General features: G+C 36.9%; 1 long non-coding RNA gene across 1 annotated transcript; it reads right to left on the bottom strand.

The window, feature by feature from the left end:
* Nucleotides 1-1,340: 1,340 nt before the first annotated feature.
* On the bottom strand, nucleotides 1,341-2,737 carry LOC134752768 (uncharacterized). The gene is made up of 3 exons (XR_010128769.1): nucleotides 2,226-2,737; nucleotides 1,843-1,950; nucleotides 1,341-1,468 (listed from the first exon to the last, which is right to left on the bottom strand). It is a non-coding gene; the product is annotated as an uncharacterized LOC134752768 (long non-coding RNA).
* Between the last annotated feature and the right edge of the window lie 16,934 nt (nucleotides 2,738-19,671).

The raw sequence follows: 19,671 nt of genomic DNA, 5'->3' as shown, positions 1-19,671 counted from the left end.
CGACAGTAGGCCAAAGCTAGCAGCGCCCTCTGAACGAGAATCAAATTTTCTTGATTTTCGAAGCACTTTTTTTCCTTAGACTGTATTCATCTATTACGGAGTTATATCTATCTTTGTTACCTACTTATACTTATATTATAATCTATTGCTTGTACCAATTATAATGCCTGCATATCTAATTTAATTTAACATTTTTATAATATGTCAAGAAGCTAATAATTATAACAATAATTTGGAACCCTTTTCAAACTCAAACATATTTATTGCTCATAGTATTACAAATTACAAGAATACAGACCCTGTAAGGGCACAGCAATTTTGTTTTGCTGCAACGCACACAGCAATCCTACGGGTTTTTTTGTTTTGTTTTTATATTTTTCTTTTGTTTCTTTTATATGTGTGTATTGTGGCAAAAGAATAAATGATTTGTCTATCTATCTACATTTACTTAATAGGTTTGTGTAAATAAACTTCGTTTATTTTCTTGGCAATGGTTGTATTATTTACTCATTTATAATATTCTCTCCAGCAGCACAGAGCCGACAATCCGACATTGTTACATATCTGTATCAGAGTTTACATTAGTAAACATAGAAGACTGACAACGCCGCGAGAATTGTCATTGTTGTAAATGGAATTTAAGTTACTTATAGCAAAGACATAATTATGTAACTCCGTATAAGCAAGATAAATAGTATAAGGAAAAAATGTGCCTCGGAAAGCAAAAAAAAGTTATACTCGAATAGATGGCGCCACACCTTTAGCCTATACTCATCTCATCAAGGGGGGCAATATTTCTCACTTATAAGAAACTAGTTATAAGAAACATGTACCGTTTGTGCCCAAATAAACATTAAAACATTATGTCCTGTCTTTGTTTGTAACATGTATTTTTCTTTGTAGTGCACAATAAAGAATTTTATTATTATTATTCCACCTACCCAGGGTCTCAGCCAGGTATAAGTAAATTTCTGTCTCATTTACAGAGGGTTCCATTTATAGAGATGAGACTTGAGGTTATTTCAGTTATAGAGGCTTGTTTTGTCTCAGCACTAACAGAGATAATTCAGTGCTAAAGTATCGGGACCGCGCTATGAGTCAGCTATAATAGAGGTACTAAGTACCTAACAGTGACAGATTTATTACGTATAAAGCTAAAATAAAAAATAGGAATAAGCGAAACCTATTTACCTATGTCGAGTCCATTAAAGTTGCGGGGAATGCTGTTTTGTATGAAGATTGTCCGTCTTGAATGTTTACTAGTCTCTACTTGTATAGAAACATAGGTAAATAGTTTAGGTAGGTATTCGTGTGATAGTAAAACATAGGCGACATAAGTATGTATTTATTAAGCTCGCTAGCAACTCGCAAGCGCACACTCTTAGTAACAGCCGGTTTTGTGCATGATGCTTAGGAAGTCCTTGAGGAGCGCCTTCCTTAATTTCTCCCTTGATCCAAGAGAAGTTTTCTGGAAGAAATAGAAGGAAATAAGTAAAAGTAGGTTCATGTGGCAGCAACGGAGGAAATATTTTCACATGAGAACAGTATATTTGCACCCAAGATATACTAACTAATCGCCGGGAACAATCATTTGTCTTTATGTCTGTAAACAAGGCGCAGATTAGATTAGAACTGGGTGCCTTATTTAAACCTAATATTGCATTCCCAGATTATGTATCTCAGAGGTACCTAACTATCAAATAATAGGTACCTATCTCATTGCACACACACTCATACTCATACTTATTCAAAAGAGTAAAAGTTACCTACTAAGACAGACCTAGTGGAGCGTTACAGTTTTTTTTATGTCTAGTACTTAATTCAGTACTCAAAAGAACCTACCTTCTATTTACAGCTATTACAAATTGCTTCAATAGCTACTGGCTCACAGTAGTCTGACCAATGGACTAGTTGCCATCAGCTAGCAGGTGTTATTACACCTGTTAGAACCTAAAACAAAAAAGTATCTACCTAGATGTAAGTTTTTCAAGTAGATTTTCCCCCTTAGGTTAGGATTTGAATGTTGAGGTAAAAAGTAGCTTAGTAATGTAACCTAACCTAGGTTAATAGCATAAGTAAGAGATTGTGCAACAGATATCTTATCATACTAAATTTTACATTTATAATGTGAGGTAGTATTTAAGAGTTTAGGAGCATTGTTATCGAGAGGTTTGTTTGACAGACATGTAAACTTTACGAAAAACACTGCAATTTTATAGCTTTACCTTTAGGTGTTTTAGTAATCCATCACCGTTTTGACTTTTGAGGCTCGGCGTTAAGTTCGGCACATAACTGTAAATATGCGAAATGCCCGAAATTCTTCGTCTGGCATATCAGACGGGTTGTAAGAGTGTCTTGATAAAGCTATGCACGAGATTTTTAGACGCTCTTTTTCTTTAACAGCATCCGCGAGTAGGAATAATAAAATTTGACTTTCCTGCAAAGAAAAAATTGACAATATATATATACAGCGGAACATTGTAACTAATAACTCAATATCATAGAAAAACTGATATTTACCCGTAATTTATACCTTAAAATTGGTTTATTCAATAATTTTGCTTTCACGACAAGGCTTATCGTCACCTAAGAAGCACGTAGATAGAATTAACGAAGTTGAACTGTCAAAATGGGACAATGTGTCAAATTATCAACGACGGCAACGACTATGTTATGCAAATTGTCGTCTGTCAAGCTCCTGTCATCTACCGCTGTCATTCTGTCATCTACCGCTGTCATTCTGTCATCTACCGCTGTCATTCTTTCGTCTACCGCTGTCATTCTGTCGTCTACCGCTGTCATTCTGTCATCTACCGCTGTCATTCTGTCATCTACCGCTGTCAGATGTGGATAACTATCACGATTTCGCCCTATCACGGCCTTGTCACGCTACCATGCTAAGCCCGCAGGTCTTTATTATGCAATCGGAAAAGTTCGTTATATTTAAGGTGGTATTCCGATGGCAACTGTAGTCAAGGAAATTGACGCAGCAGCAGTAATGTGGCAACAGTAATGCAGCTGCAGTTGTCATCCGCATGTTACCTTTATAGTCGGCGTAGCCTAAGATCAAATATTTGACAGTTATGAATTGTCCCTTATATAATGTACAGGGTGTCCCTAGCCATTGGACACAGCCGAAATGTATTAGGGTATTCAGAACCAGTGTACAAAGTAACATAAGAACCGGTGTAGCGGTTACGAAGAAATTAACAAATTACGATTTTTTTTTTGGCTTTGGAACAGTCCTAAGGTAATAAATAGTTTGAAACCTTATTCGACCTATTTGATTCTTACTTTTGACAAATGTCATAATTGCCGCACATTTTCGAAAAAAAATGTCAAAAGCATTAATACAGTATGTTTCTTTTTGTTGTCGATTATTGGAAATAACTTTTGTTTGAAATTTTATTTTTTTATCTTTTGTTCTAATTAAAAAAATATCAACGTTAGAGCATTCCTGAGAATCCTACGTGGGATTTCAGGGTTTGTCCAATGGCTAAGTACACTATGTACCCTGTATGACGATTAGTCCATCAATGCGACTGTAGGTCTTAGCTTCATCCTCGTACCTCAAAAACTCAAAGCTGCTGAGGTTTTCTCGAGGGCCTAGAGTAAAAGGTTCTCCAATAAAGGAGGTGTAGGTTGTAAGAGTCGGCAGCGCGCATGTAGCATACGATTTAAATCTTTTCGGGGCAGAGGTGTAAGGTTAGAGCTGGCGTAGCTTTATTTTACGTTCGTAAGATTAGATTAGATTTATTTATTTCAGGATAAAAATTACACTATAAATTTGCATCAACGTCAAAATAATGCACGCAAGCCTATGCCTATATACTTGAATAATAAACTATCTTTATCTTTATCTACGGTAACCGCTTACAATCAGGCGGACCGTATTTTTGATTTCCATCGTGGTATTTTAAAAAAGAGATAGTACCTTTAACGTAGTCTCTTTGTAAGTAAATATCACTTGATTAAAATTTCATAATTACAAAATACTCAACTAAATAAACTTTGACCCAGTTGCCTGCACCACCTCCGCGAAATTACAAATTACAATGTAATCAGATGAGACTATTTCTCAATTTATTGTGGAGTTACAGAAGTATGTATTTCGGCAATGTGAACTCGATATTATGAAGAAAATTGGCAAATTTGCGATCTCTGGTACAGTTGGAAGGTCGGAACATCTAGAGAACTTCACTAAGGAGTTTTGACCGAAGGGTGTCAAGTTCCGGCGGTTCCGCGGCCGACTACCTGACACTGCGGGGTTGAGTAAGGTTGCCAGAGCTCAACGAGGGTGCGGAGTGTTAGGATCGGTAACGCGCATGTAACACCTCTGGAGTTGCAGGCGTAAATAGCTACGGAGACTGCTTACCACCAGGCGGGCCGTATGCTTGTTTGCCACCGACGTAGTATAAAAAAATACATTAGAAGTCCCTTGCTCTATTGCATGAATGCGTATCTACGTTAATAGCTGAGCATCATAACATCATAATATATTTAGATAATAGGTCATCGTCAATATTAAGAGGGCCCGGCCATTTTCCATTCCAGCATATTCTGGGCTTTCGTTTTCACTTCCTGATATGAGTGGCTTCCTTGTGGTCTTCCTCTTCCTCTTCTTTCCTTAATTCTGCCCTCTAGTATGATTTTGTTTAGCCCTTTTTGTCGGAGTATGTGACCTATTTAGCCCTACGTTTTTCAATGACGTGCATTATTTGTCTTTTCTCTTTTGCCTTCTCTAGAACTTCATTTATATAGGTACTAATAAACGATTATGTGGATTGCTCGGGTGCAGCCCTACGATTGGTGTCGATGGTCACACAGACAGTTAGTGATGTGCCGCCGAGAAATTACGCACTTACCGTAATTCTCATTAGTGAAAATTACCGTAAATTACCGAGAATTTACGGTAACTTACCCATGAAGTATATTAAATTAAGATTGAATTTTGGTCACAAGTTTTGTGGTTTTAAAATATTTAAATGCTTTTTACGTTATTATTATTAAGTGTATTAATGTTTTCTGACACGTGGTTGACTGGTATAATTTATAGTCTTATTTCTCCTTATCTTAGACCCAGCTCTATTTGGGCTTCATTGTACAGCGGAGCCAAAGCGCTTTATCCTGGGTTACCATAGGGGTTAGTTTCTACTTTCATCTCCCTCTTGATATTGAACTACCATGTGTCGGGAGTCCGGAGGTCTTCGTCTTCCCAGAAATCTTGTGAGGATATTGAATTGTATTGTAACACAGGCAGGTTTCCGTAACTCGACGACAGGCGCCTAGTTTTCGTAAAGGGGGGTGGGAGCTAGTCCAGCCAACTAACCCAACCCCTCAAAAGGAAAAGTGACCTGCTGGATCCTGGAAGAGCGACTTCGTGAGTCTTTCATTGATACCATGCATGGCCTGTCGGTCTCCAGCCTGGTTGTGCTGTGTCTTTGTAAGTTCCAGCAGCAGTGAGCGTATCTTGTTAAAGGGCATTGGGAAAATCGATTCCGCACCTGATCCTAACCTTGCAACTTGGCAAGCTCGTCCGCACCGTCGTTAGCTCAGGATCCGCTGTGCTCCTTGATCCATTGAATGGTGAGCTTCTTAGTATGAGATACAAGTTTGCCATATGGAGGTCTCCATTAGTCGTTCGTGGCATTCATGTATGAGTTTTGATGTAATTATATGGCTTAGGGCTATTAGAGTGCTCTACTTGCGGATAATATATGGGTGGAGGGATCCTACTAACCTTCCTTGCAGTGATGGTAGCCGCCGCATTGATTATGCTCATGCACTCAGCTCGGAAAACTGAGTTATGAGCTCCTAGCGGAGTGGTAATGGATATGTTCGGGTCTTCTGAGAAGGTTCCAGACCCCGAACCACTGTCTGTTTTGGACCCATCAGATCTGAAGATACTCAGTTCATAGGTATTAATTAAGTCCTCCGTGATTCGTCGTCCTCATGTGATTTTATTTTGTACCCTTTATCGAAAATAGTTTATGAATCCGATCCGTGCCTGCTCTGAGCACTGTAAAGTCTTCATAAACCTTATCCAGGCATATTGTGTGCCGAGCTGAGGTTGCAGTATTTACCTCGTGGTTTGTGGGGATGTAAGACGGATTTCATTGCCGGACCATTCAAGCCTGCTTTTAGTTTGTCAGTAATAGGGACCACTCTGAAAGATCCTATCACGTGCTCATTGCGCTATCGAGACGAGTAACAGGACATAAAAAAGACGAGCGCTATGAATGCAGGAGCTTGATTCTTGAGGGCCATCAGGAACCTATTTAATCCGTTAGTACCCAAACTGTACAGAAACTGCAGTTTCCACGAGTTTTTTTTTAACCTGCGGTAACTGGTGGTGGAACATTGCGAACCAAGCCGATAAGCGCTTACCTGTTCACAATACAATAGCCTAACTTAAAATAAACATGAGCCATTACAAATCAAACTCTACCTTACACATCAAGCTTGCTTACATATGACTTATTGAAATATTAATGGTTTTTATATTACATCACTGTACATAATAAATTTTAATATTTTTTTGGTAAAGAATAAATTTATTCATTATGAGATGGATTTTATACAACTAAGCTGAAATAATAGAGAATTCACTTTATTTTTCGTTAGGCAAGTACTTACTTTCATTAAAAACACTTTAAATCGCACATCGAATGAAACTTATTAAACATTAGTAAAATAATTTAATATTTATTGTGTATTTCATATCTAAAACATCTAATTCTATCATTGATTAAAGTTAAAATTTCTCTTAGAAAAATTACCCGAGAACATTCGCGGGGAAGATTCCCCGTAATTTACGCGGTAATTTACGGTAATTTTGGTAATAAACTAGTTCCTTTTGACAGATTTTTTTGAAAATTTCAGTACAGATTGTATTACCAAAATAAAAATAAATTCTATAAAAAAAAGTTAAAAAAAATGAGAACTTAGACAACTTTCTCGATAATTACCCGTACGGAGAACGTTACCGCGTAATTTACCCGACGATTCTCTTTGTTCTCGTAATTTACGGTAACGGCACATCACTCACACTACGTGTGGCGCGTCCCGAACTGTCAGACGAGGATCGCTCGCCATTGCGGCGTCGGAGTGTGATTTACCTAAGCTATGCCTGTTTTCCGTGGTTTTATGTATTAAATCCTTTATTTAATGATGTATGGTGTTTTCTCCTCTAATAGTACGGTTATAGAATGTTTACGTTTATAAAACGACCGATTTAACAAACCAACAAATGTTATTTCGTAACGTAGTGTGAACAATTTTCACTAAGTTAAACAATATTAAACAACCTTGTTACGTTTCTTTGGGTCACAATTATTATATTGCATGCATGTGACACACTGCAAGTTTGGATCTCAGAAATGTTACGATATTTCGTGTTAAGGTCAATTAATAAAGTTATTAAGATAACTTAAAAAAAATGCAGGGCGTTTTTTCAATCCTAAAAGTTTACATGTTTTTTTTTATATTAAAAATTTGGTTTTCTCGTATAAGTACGAAATGAAAAGGTATTTAACACGGGTGAACGGCACTTTCAGTCTTGGAGTATTAGCGCTCTTACTGCGTTCGAGGGCCCGTGGCTTTCATCCCTTGGTTAACAATCTTCTACTTGTGGCTCTGTCAACTGTGGACCTCGCAAGCCCCCATGGCTCCGCCTTTCTGAAAAAAATCCAGTCTGCTCACAAATTTTCATGAGAATCGGTTGAAAAATGCGACCTGTAAATGAGAACATCCGGAATCCGGACATGAAAGAATTTTGCCTGAGCTAAAACGGAGACCGTATTCGCGAGGTCAATTAAACACCCTTTCCATGTTAAACATGAATAGGTCCACCAATGTCCATCTGCCAGGTCATTCTGTCGCAATATTCGGGGCACATCGCATCCTCGGCGGTAATCGCACACAATCGACTTGTGACGTCATAATTGTAATTGTAACAAATCGAGAGAAAGACGTGTGAGACTACTTGATACTTTGTTATTTTTTGGGGGTTTTTTTTTATTAATTCAAAAAATTTACACAGCATTACAGCGAACTAATACACTGAGAAATTTATAATAGAAAGTATTTATACAACTAGGTACATGATACAGTCTAGAAAGGACAACAGAACAAATGTAAGAAAGAAAAACTAATACAAAACACATGATTCACGCTTATCCATCGCCTCACAGTACTTCATACATTCTTTACACAGATCCATCCAACTACTTGCAAATACATCACATTCCGGTGCTGATGCGAGGAGCGCGTTGATATATTGTAGAGCGCGGACAAGTGGTGATTTGCCATGAGACATAGTGCGCGTTTTAGGCAAAGCTAATAGGTGAGGACTTCGCGGTCGGAAATTAAATTGGGCCTTAGCTATAGCTATTTTATAACATACAAGAAGATATTATGTCCAGACCATTCTCTGAGGGATGAATGTGTAGCTCATACTGCTTTTACTGTGGAGCCAACTCCGAAAACGCGAAAAAAATGGCGGTTCATAAAAATACTGACAAAATCGCCGAAATGTGTGAGAGAGCATTTTTTGTGCTTTCAAGATTGGCCCCATAGTAAAATTTGCTCATTATTACATATTGGCCCCTCAATGTATGTTTTGACATAATTAAATCAATAATGTAATAATAAACCCAGTTTGCCGACTTTCTAAAGTGTGGTGTAGGTAGGTATTCTTAAGTTTTACAAATACAAAATACAAATATAAATACAAATACAAATTTAGGTTATTTGTTATTTGTATCTTTTTTACAACCTACCAAGCCAAGACAGTTTACAACCTACCTTTCCTCGGAGCGTTTCAACGTATCTTCAAACAGTTCAAACCCTTATAGAAGTTCAGAAGAAGAAAAAGAATCAGATATAAATTAATAAATAATATTTTCATTCCTGTCTTGATCATATTTCATTTGTACAGTGTTGTAATAATAAATACCTATGTAGGTTTATTTCTTGTATGTACCGGTTGGTCGCCCCGCGGGAAGGCATGGCAAAGCACGACGAGCTCTGGTTGGATTACCTTAACCAGAAACGAATTCGCAGAGCTGCTGGACCACCCCAGGAGTCAAGACACATCTGTGATCGGTGCGGTAAGAAGTGCCTGTGGTCTATACAGTCACCGCAGTCGATGTAGACTGTAGACATCTCCTCAAATACCTCTAGTCGCTGCAAAGTAACTATCATCTGTAAAGATGCTGTGGCCAATGATGATGGTACAAGAAATAAATAAATAAACCTGAAATAAGTAAATATTGTTATTTATTTATTTTATAAACATAGGATCTTAGAACCATGTATGTAGGTAATTGATGTGCTGTCGGAAAATTTCCAAAATTAAAAAAATTGGAAGCCTCAAATTTTCCTATAGGAATATTTTGTCTGAAATTTCCAAAAACTTATCGAAACGTTCCGCAACGCCGTACGTGTAGAACCACCACGTGTATTGTATACCAATACCAAAAACATTACCAACGATCAAGACTATCATATCCGGCTACCCCACCTTTCGCATCTTGTGGGAACCTCACAACTTGCGTTTGCGCAGTAACCTTGACGCATTTCAAATTACCACAGCTCTTACTACAAGGCCGTAAGGGTTATTTTGCCTCATCTTTTTTAAATATTTTAATCGCAGCTCTTGGGGTTTAGAAATAAATCTAAAAGCTAGTCCAATTCGAGTATTATTTATTCGATCCGATATGATACTGATTTGGTCACAAAAAGTGACATTTCTTCAACCAAAAACGTCACTTTTGACACCGACAGATCAGAATCCCGGGGACCAGTATGTCCTTAAACTACGTCCAAGAGAGAGGTATGGGCACTGTTAATGTCATCTCGCTTGGTGTGGTAGGGCAGAGCACAGCGGATGTCATTCCAGATCTAGAGCAGAGCCAACTGGGGAAGTACCTCCACCTTACAGAAAACCGCAGCCAAATAAAACTAGACCCTACTCATAGTGTTGTGTTCCTGCCGGTGAGTAAGGTTGCCAGAGCTCAACGACGGATTTGCAGGCGTACATAGAGGCTACGGAGACTGCTTAACATCAGGCGGGCCGTATGCTTGTTTGCCACCGACGTAGTATAAAAAAAAGTATAAAAAATCATATCGGAAACAGATCGAATAACTAAAATTCGAATTGGCCTATAAACTGTTTCATACGGTTATAGACTTTATAGTGGTAAGGTGAAAGTTGATATTGTTTTTTCTGTAGTTGTGGTAATTGTTTTGATTGTCTATTTGTAAGTCACGAGCTGAGTTGGACTATTTTTCTTAATTTGTGGAAAAGTGTAGATATAATGGATGGGTGGTCTAAGATTTATACATCGTGTCATCATTTTTAAGTCCCCGACAAGCTCTGCCGAATTTCACCTACCCATACAAATGGAGTTTCGTTCTCATTTTAAAACTACGTGTTGGATTGTAATGAAACTGCACATACAATGACATGAGGTATATCTAGGTCTGTAATTATAGTTTAGCTCCAGCACTAAAAGGGAAATAGAGCAAAAACTAATTTTGTATGAAAAACTTAAATTCGCTGTATTTATTTAACTATTGTATCTGAAGCTACATATACTAATTACGGACCTATATATACCTTATCCTATTGTAAGTATAAAGTTTCAGAGCAATCTTAGTGGTTTTAAAATGAGAGCGTACCTAACTACTTACGTTTGTATGGAGAACCGACCTTGCCGGGGACTTAAGTATTTATATAATTTAAAGGTTTCAAAGCAATATGCATTTTTTCCGCAGTTTCGGCCTCCCTCGGATTTATTTTTAATTTTCTGGCCCCCCATGAAAAAAGTTTGCCCACCACTGATTATACCATGACGAATGTCACTAAATTTGCGAAATCTTGGAAATTTAATCATTGTAAGTTTGAAAAATTATAATTAACTTTATAATGTTGACACTTCATCATCTTCCTCGCGTTATCCCGGCATTTTGCTTGCTCGCTTGACAACTAATCCTAAGAATTGACGTAGGCACTAGTTTTTACGAAAGCGATTGCCGTCTGACCTTCCAACCCAGAGGGGGAAACTAGGCCTTTGTTAGGATTAGTCCGGTTTCCTCACGATGTTTTCCTTCACCGAAAAGCGACTGGTATAAATATCAAATGATATTTCGTACATAAGTTCCGAAAAACTCATTGGTACGAGCCGGGGGTTTGAACCCGCGACCTCCGGATTGAAAGTCGCACGGTCTTACCGCTAGGCCACCAGCGCTTCTCTCTGTTGACACTTGTTACGTCAATATTCGTGACACGGTAGTGACTGAAAAGCTCGCCATTATATCACGATTGTATAAAATTCTATATAATGTTATTATCCAAAGAGGAAAATGAGGACTACATTTCTATGAAAAGGTGATTTGCGCGGTTGCGGTGTATCCTCTCGTGGTAGACCTATTATCCTCTATTGTCTAATGATCAGTCCATATAAAGAAATTAACGAATCATTGATTCATTGTAATGATCCAGTGATTATTTTCATTTTCCCACGCTGTAATCCTAGATGTATCAGTAATTATCGTTATTATTGATTAATTTTTTGCTTTAGTTAGAACGGATTTGACTTATCTGCCAAGGATATAGTTAGTAGAATAGAGATTGACATCTTTTAATGGGTAGAATCCCACACAATTAGATATATACATAATATATTATGCCATTAGCCGACCGGTCTGGCCTAGTGGGTAGTGACCCTGCCTGTGAAGCCGATGGTCCTGGGTTCGAATCCCGGTAAGGGCATTTATTTGTGTGATGAGCACAGATATTTGTTCCTGAGTCTTGGGTGTTTTCTATGTATTTATGTATTTGTATATTATATATATATCGTTGTCTAAGTACCCACAACACAAGCCTTCTCGAGCTTACTGTCGGACTTAGTCAATCTGTGTAAGAATGTCCTATAATATTTATTTATTTATTTATTATTTATTTATTTATTAGCTGTTTTATTTGGCCCTTCCTTATATGGTTTGCAGAATAATGAACTTATTCTCTAAATATACGCAATAGGGGATATTACTGCAATGTTCTGCCACCAGAGTGCAGCACTAGCCTTTTAAGTAAACCATAGAGTAACTTATACATACTGTACCAGGTTTTTGACAAGTTTTCAGAGATAATAAGATATGACATTTATGAATCAAGGCGGTTTGTTTTCAGAAGACCTACCGGGAAACGCGAATCCGAAATTTCGCTATCTGCCTCTTTATCGCTCAAATACGCAAGAGTGACAGAAATGTTAGATAAAGAAATTTCGATTTTCTTGTTTCGACTTGTTGTGTAGACCCTCAAATTGTGGTAGTGGCGCCACCTACGCAGAGTTTCGCGTAATATTCCCTATTAGACATACTTATACCTATACATATACCATTAGCTGTTTTTTGGCCCTTCCTTATTACATGGTTTGCAGAATACTTATTCTTTAACTTCTGGTTTATTTAATTAGACCCACATCCCATTTTTCGTTTGTGCTGAGCTGAAACTTCACCTGTACGTATGTGCCTACAAATAAATACAGAGAAACACATATTTCTTACATTTTACTTCCTTCCGACATCCGATATCGGATCGGACATCGGACAATGTGAAAACGCTCTTAAGGCTGGCCGCAGACGCACGGAATTTTTATTCGGTTTCCGTACGGAATGAATGGTGCAAGCGATAGCACCATGTGTATAGCAACGTCCCGTTCACACCTATTATTCCGTACGGAAACCGAATGAAAATTCCGTGCGTCTGTGGCTAGCCTAACAGTGTCACACTGATATCAAAGATAGATATAACTCCGTAATAGATGGATACAGTCTAAAGAAAAAACGTGCCTCGAAAATCAAGAAAATTTGATTCTCGTTCAGAGGGCTCTACTAGCTTTGGCCTACTGTCGTATAGATGGCGTTGACGGTTTCGTTTGTTATTTAACAATTTTAACGCATATCAGTGAAAGAACATGGGTCAAAATCATAAAAATATTTAATGCAAATAAAAAAAATCATTTATCCATATTTAAATACATTTTATCGTATTTTTATAAATATTTATTTTTAGTTTTAAAGTGTGTCGACAGATGGCAGACTGACAGACATGACTTTACTGGGGTTACAAAATTTACTATGACAGTACCGCTCTAGTATAAGTTACTCTATGCTGATATATTCGCTAACGTCTGCGGAATTTACTTTCTATTCATCTCGCTCGCACTAATATGCGAGTACGAGCGAGATGCATGGAAAGTAAGTTACGCACACGCTAGCGAATATATGTCAGTGTCAAACTGGTGGTAGCCGTACAGCAAAGATAGATATAGCTCCGTAATAGATAGATACAGTCTAAGGAAAAAACGTGCCTCGAAAAATCACGAAAATTTGATTGTCGATCAGATGGCGCCACTACCTTTGGCCTACTCTCGTATAGAGGGCGTTGACAGTTTCGTTTGTTATTTAACAATTTTAACGCATATCAGTGAAAGAACATGGGTCAAAAACATAAAAACAATTAATGCAAATAAAAAAATCATTTATCCATATTTAAATACATTTTATCGTATTTTTATTTTTTTATAAATCTTCATTTTTAGTTTTAAAGCGTGTCGATAGATGGCAGTGAATTTACTGTGGTTACAAAATTTACTATGACAGTACCGCTCTATCCTATTATATCCTCTTTGCCGTACAGGAAACCAATCCAAGGAATCGCCACTACAGCCACTGAACTAATTAATTTGTACTATTGACTATTGTTGTACACGCGAACTTTACTATACCAAGAAAAAATGACACGTTCGTCCGTGATTAGCATTATGCCTGGCCATAGATCGCTTATTAGATGTAGCAATATATTATCATAGAGTAACTTATACTAGAGCGGTACTGTCATAGTAAATTTTGTAACCCCAGTAAATTCACTGCCATCTGTCGACACACTTTAAGAGCCAACAGGAGCTGAGCGAATTCTCAATTTTGAGATTTCAAACTGATTATCTCCGTCGCGCTGACGGGGGCGGCGCCGCCATATCCCCGTGTGTGTGGTGCACGCACACAGACGCGCACGTCATTTGCGCTCACGGACCTTATGCCTGCAAGTCGCGTCGCGGTCGCGGCCCGCTATATAGGCATGTCATAGGCTATAGCTAGTTCTTACAAACTTTTTCTGTTAGCTTAGCTCGCTACCACCACTGAGCGTTTACTTATTTCCTGTTATTGTGATTTAACTTCTTGATTTTAGGTAGCTGAATTCAATATCCTTCTACAACCTGCAATCCAAATAACATTTTGACTTTTACAGGAGAGTAAAAAAACAATCATTTCTTTTCTCGTTTCCGTGCGGAAAGTATCAACTTTCGACACGCTGTGCTTTTAGTACCTACATTGTGCAACGAGGGGGGTAAGTGAGATTCTGTAAAGGAGGAGTTTACAATATTCTTACCCCCGGAGTTACACACAATGGTTTTCGTTACACTTGTAATGAAAAACTAAATTTTCAGGGAAATAATTATAAAATACGGTGACATTTCAAATATTCGTCCGCCATATTGTCATTTCTTGACAGGTTAGGCATCTAAGGCACAGACCTTCGGCATTCAGCCACGATTGAAAATTTTGTGTAAAAATATTTTAAACGGCTATTAAATTAATCCAATTAAATATTATAAACAAAAATACTAAATTATAATTGTCAGTATTTTAGAAGTAAAACTCCCTTACACACCCTTATACTTTAAACAAAGTATTTTACTTATAACTTACTTGGTTCGTACTTCGTATGAATTAGTGACATATCTAATTAAAAAAAGAAAGCTATAACTCCCGCGGGAACAATATAGGCCTTTTGTTTTCCCTTCAGTACACCTGCATGAAATAAGATCTTTTCGAGCAAGTGTGATGAAAAACAAATTTGTCGCTCTCCGGCTTCGTTGATTAGAAAAAAAGAAAGCCTCAGGTTAGATAAAATTATCATAACAAAGAAACATGTGACATGAGATATTTCTTATGTTGATGTAATTATACAGTTTTATTAATGGTCCGTTTTTTATTTATGAGTCAGATTTTGATTAAAATAGGTATGTTTGAAGAGCTCCTAATCCTGGTCGGAATGAATAAGAAACCCCAATTTGGGACAATAGTCTAGTCTACAAAACGTTCAAGGTGGTTAAAAATATAGTGTAAGCTGTTCGCATTAAAAAACCGCAAATCGATGTACAGGTTAGCCGTTTGGTACACGTATACTAGAGGTCAAAACGAAATTATCGACCCGCAGTTCCTAAAAAAAATCCCTTGGGAGGGGAGTGCTGAAACTTTTTTTGGATAAAAAATCTTTTTTTTTTTGTATAAAAAAACTTTTTTTTTTAAACCTATCGTATTCTTCTCTTATCTATCATACGAAAGGGCTTTTTGAAGCGATTCTGAAAATATATCACATCATTACATTTTAGCCATTTTTCTTAAATTGAAACAAAAAGAATTTTCAAAACATACCAAGTTTGGGCTCCTCCAGATACGATATGGCTGATTTTTTTGTACAATATACCAAAAATGATACGTGATTTCCTCATATCTAACCCAAAAAAAGGAATTTTAAAAATAATTTTATTTAGTTTTTTTTTAATTCAAAGTGACACAGTTAGGTTTAAGGATCTTTATTTTCTCATAAGAATACATAATATTCACTTACACGAGAATTAATTGTTTTTTTCACGCAAAATACATTTTATCGGTGAGCGCACACTTAACCTATAACAAATAACTTAATACTGTAGGTATTAACATATATGACTTAAACTAAAAGTATACAAATTAAACTAAATTAAACAAAAAACACTTTTTTTTGTTTTTTTTTTGTCGGGTATATCAATAACTTATAAACAGAACAATTAGCAATGGAATGCGAGCGTAGTTGCTACGGCCCGGACCGGCCGTTCTACTTCAATACCTATTTTACGAGACTTATGGAACTGTACTGCAGATACGGTACATATTAATCATACAAGGATACGTAATATCCATATATCCAACGGGAAATACCTCTTTAACCCTTTAAATTGACCCCAAACTTGGTATGTTTTGAAAATTCTATTTGTTTTAATTTACAAAAAAAATGGCTAAAATGTAATGATTTGGTATACTTTTAGAATCGCCTCAAAAAGCCCTTTCGTATGATACCACACACGATAGGTTTTTGAAAAAAAAAATGTTTTTTTCCATACAAAAAAAAATGTTGTAGCACACCCTTCCTAAGGGATTTTTTTAGGAACTGCGGGTCAAAAATTTTGTTTTGACCTCAGTATGCGTGTGCCAAACGGCTAACTTGTACATCCATTTGCGGTTTTTCTTTGAAATTGGGCTTGTACGGCTGCCACTAATAGAGATACTAACTCTTAAAAATACGTATGATACCTCATTAGATTCGGAATGATGTCTAGAAAAATGTATTCGAAGCATTCCCACATAAAAAAAGTTCAAAAGCTATTAACAAAAAACGCAAACGTACCATTACGCAAAAAACAGCAAAAAATCACGTTTGTTGTTTGGGGAGCCCCACTTAAATATTTATTTTATTCTGTTTTTAGTATTTCTTGTTATAGCGGCAACAGAAATACATCATCTGTAAAAATTGCAACTGTCTAGCTATCACGGTTCATGAGATACAGCCTGGTGACAGACTGACAGATAGATTGACAGTCAGTCAGACAGACAGACAGATATTATTTTAAAGGTATTAAATATTCTTTTAAAAATTAGAAAAAAATATGGTGCATTTAAAACATATCATGGAATATACTACGGTTATAAGTTGATAGTATGTAAAGTTATTTTTTCAACAAGTTAGGCAATTATTAAGTAACCACATTTTTCTCGAACTTTCGTCTTTGTTGTAAATAAAAAAAAAAGAAAATAATTGGCGTAAAAAGTATTTCGCCTCGTGGAGCCCTTTTCATATACATACTTAATAAGATCACGTCATAAACGATTTAATAAAAGTAATACTTTATTTAAAATAAATTTTAGAATAATAGTGAAAATTGTAAAATATAAAACAATATTTTAACCAAAGTATTACTAATTCTTTTTACAATCAAATGTATGAATACGTACTTAGAACTGATACTTTTCTAAATAACGAATAAATGGACTAAATTGTGTAATTAATTTTTAGTGCAAATCACCACAATTTGCTTCTAAAGAGCAAATCAGTGACCAAAAATTATATATGATTTTAATGTTTCGTTCATACATTCAGATTTGTGTATGAAAATGTGAAACTATTATTTCTAAAATAAATTATTCGTCCCTAATTTACACAATAATTATACCAAATTTGATCTCATAGCAACAGATATGTAGAAATAGAGGCAAACTGGACCGCAGAAGCCGACTTTTCCCCTCCCTTTTTCGCGGGTTACCAGGACTTAATCTCGTAGCTAGTGCGTCAGCTCAGCTTTGTATGAACCAAGGAATAATAAATAGTGTTAAACGATATCCCCTGAGGCCAAAGTGCATACTCACTTTACTTACTTCGCCTACTAAGAGGCAAATCGCGACTTTGAAAAGGTTTATCGATCTTATCACATCACTAGATTATCGACATTTAATGTCGACTATTGCCCATCACTTTTCTGTCTGTGTACGTATTTAGAAACTTGACCCCGCCCCTAAAATTAGTGCGATAAGAACAACTGCAGCTTAGGCGAAAAATCCTGCGTAAAAATCTCAAAAATCGAGGTTTTGTACTCGACTGTTTCCTCCTCCAAAACTTAACCAATCGTAACCAAATTTGGAAATCTAAATGATTATGAAATTGTCTGTGTCGGACTGTTTTGATTTTTTGGCTAATTGATACCAGTTTTGAATACCACGCCTCTCATTGCGGCATAGTCAGTGAGGCCATTTTTGGCCATGTTTGAAGGGCTCTAGCGCCTTAAAAAACAAAAATATCAAAAAAAGCAAAACACACCGACACAGATATTGACAATATTAATCTGTGTTGAAAAAATCATTGCTCTAGCTTCAAAAACCACGGAGGAAACAGTCGAGTACGTTTGTATGGAGAAATGACCACTCCTGTTGGCTCTTAAAACTAAAAATAAATATTTTTAAAAATACGATAAAATGTATTTAGATATGGATAAATGACTTTTTTAATTTGCATTAATTATTTTTATGATTTTGACCCATGTTCTTTCACTGATATGCGTTAAAATTGTTAAATAACAAACGAAACCGTCAACGCCATCTATACGACAGTTGGCCAAAGCTAGTAGCGCCCTCTGAACGAGAATCAAATTTTCTTGATTTTCGAGGCACGTTTTTTCCTTAGACTGTATCCATCTGTGATATTATCGATCCCAGTGCGCCCTCACGAACGGCCAAGAGGTTGAAACGCCGGAGTGGGTTTAGTGGGTAGGGCCAGTTCTCCCCCCCTCTCGCCAAGAGAGGGAAAAGGAGCGGCGAGTCCCACACACCGTGCGTAAGTGCATTCCCACTCCGACAAAAAAAAAAAAAAAAAAGATGTAGCAATATATATTAATTAAAAACAAGACCACAAGACCGAAGTGATCCCATAAGTCTTTGACCGGGATATAGACCGTTATTACCTTTTGTTTTGTTTTTGAGCTCCCGATATTTCGACGCAGTTACATGCATCTTGTTCACGGGTGACTGAAGATAGCGGGTGGGTCTCAGCTATATCCCGGTCAATAAGTCTAGTGAAACTAACCGTGAATCATTCAAAACTCTGACCCCATAAGTGTTCTGTGAAGAAAGTTTTGTACGGACCACTAAAAACTAAATCAAGAATGGCAAATACAGAAGTTTCTTGCAGCGGCCGCGGCAAGCGCACTACAAACACCCACCACCAACAAGTCGTAACACGTCGCCATCGTCGTCATTTATACCACGTCGGTGACAAACAAGCATGAGGCCCGTAAAGGGCGGGATTTAGAGGAGGGCAACCGGGGCTACAGCCCCGGGGCATCCACTAAAAAGGGGCCCCCACAATAGAGACTTCGGAAAAATAATTTGGGGCCAGGGGGCTTCACTCCTTTGTTGCCCCGAGGCCTCCAGACCTCTAAATCCGGCCCAGGGCCCGTATGATGGTAGCCTAGGACGCCTGCAACTTTACATGCGCGTTGCTAACCCTTTAAGATTTGTACATTCCTCTTTTGAAGAACTCCATACTGTTGCTCTACGCGTGTTTTGGAGCGCTGCGTAACACTTTTTCCGAATGCGATCCATATATGGAATTATAGACGTCTGACTCTATTTATAAAACTAACCGACTCGATTAGATATATTTATTATATTGAATTTTAATTTTGGACAAACAAGATATACATGTGTATGGTTTCAAAGCTTATCGAAGCATTTTTTTATATTTATAATTCAATTCAATGAAAACATGCTTAAAATTATGTTCACTTAATAGAAACGTATTGACTTGCATATGCCTTTTAAATGTATTATTGGTTTTATAATTGTAATAATAATTGTATTGTTCTTCTAATTGTAAATAATTTTTGAATATGACGATGTACAATTACTACAAATAAAATATATTCTATTCTATTCTATTCTATTCTATTCATAGTTGTTCAATATGATTTACAATTCTACACATTTCACCATACGGCTAAACTGAAAATA

This window comes from Cydia strobilella, chromosome 25 (assembly GCF_947568885.1).
Source record: "Cydia strobilella chromosome 25, ilCydStro3.1, whole genome shotgun sequence".
Taxonomy (NCBI): Eukaryota; Metazoa; Arthropoda; class Insecta; order Lepidoptera; family Tortricidae; genus Cydia; species Cydia strobilella.
This window is presented reverse-complemented; position numbering and strand designations above follow the sequence as displayed.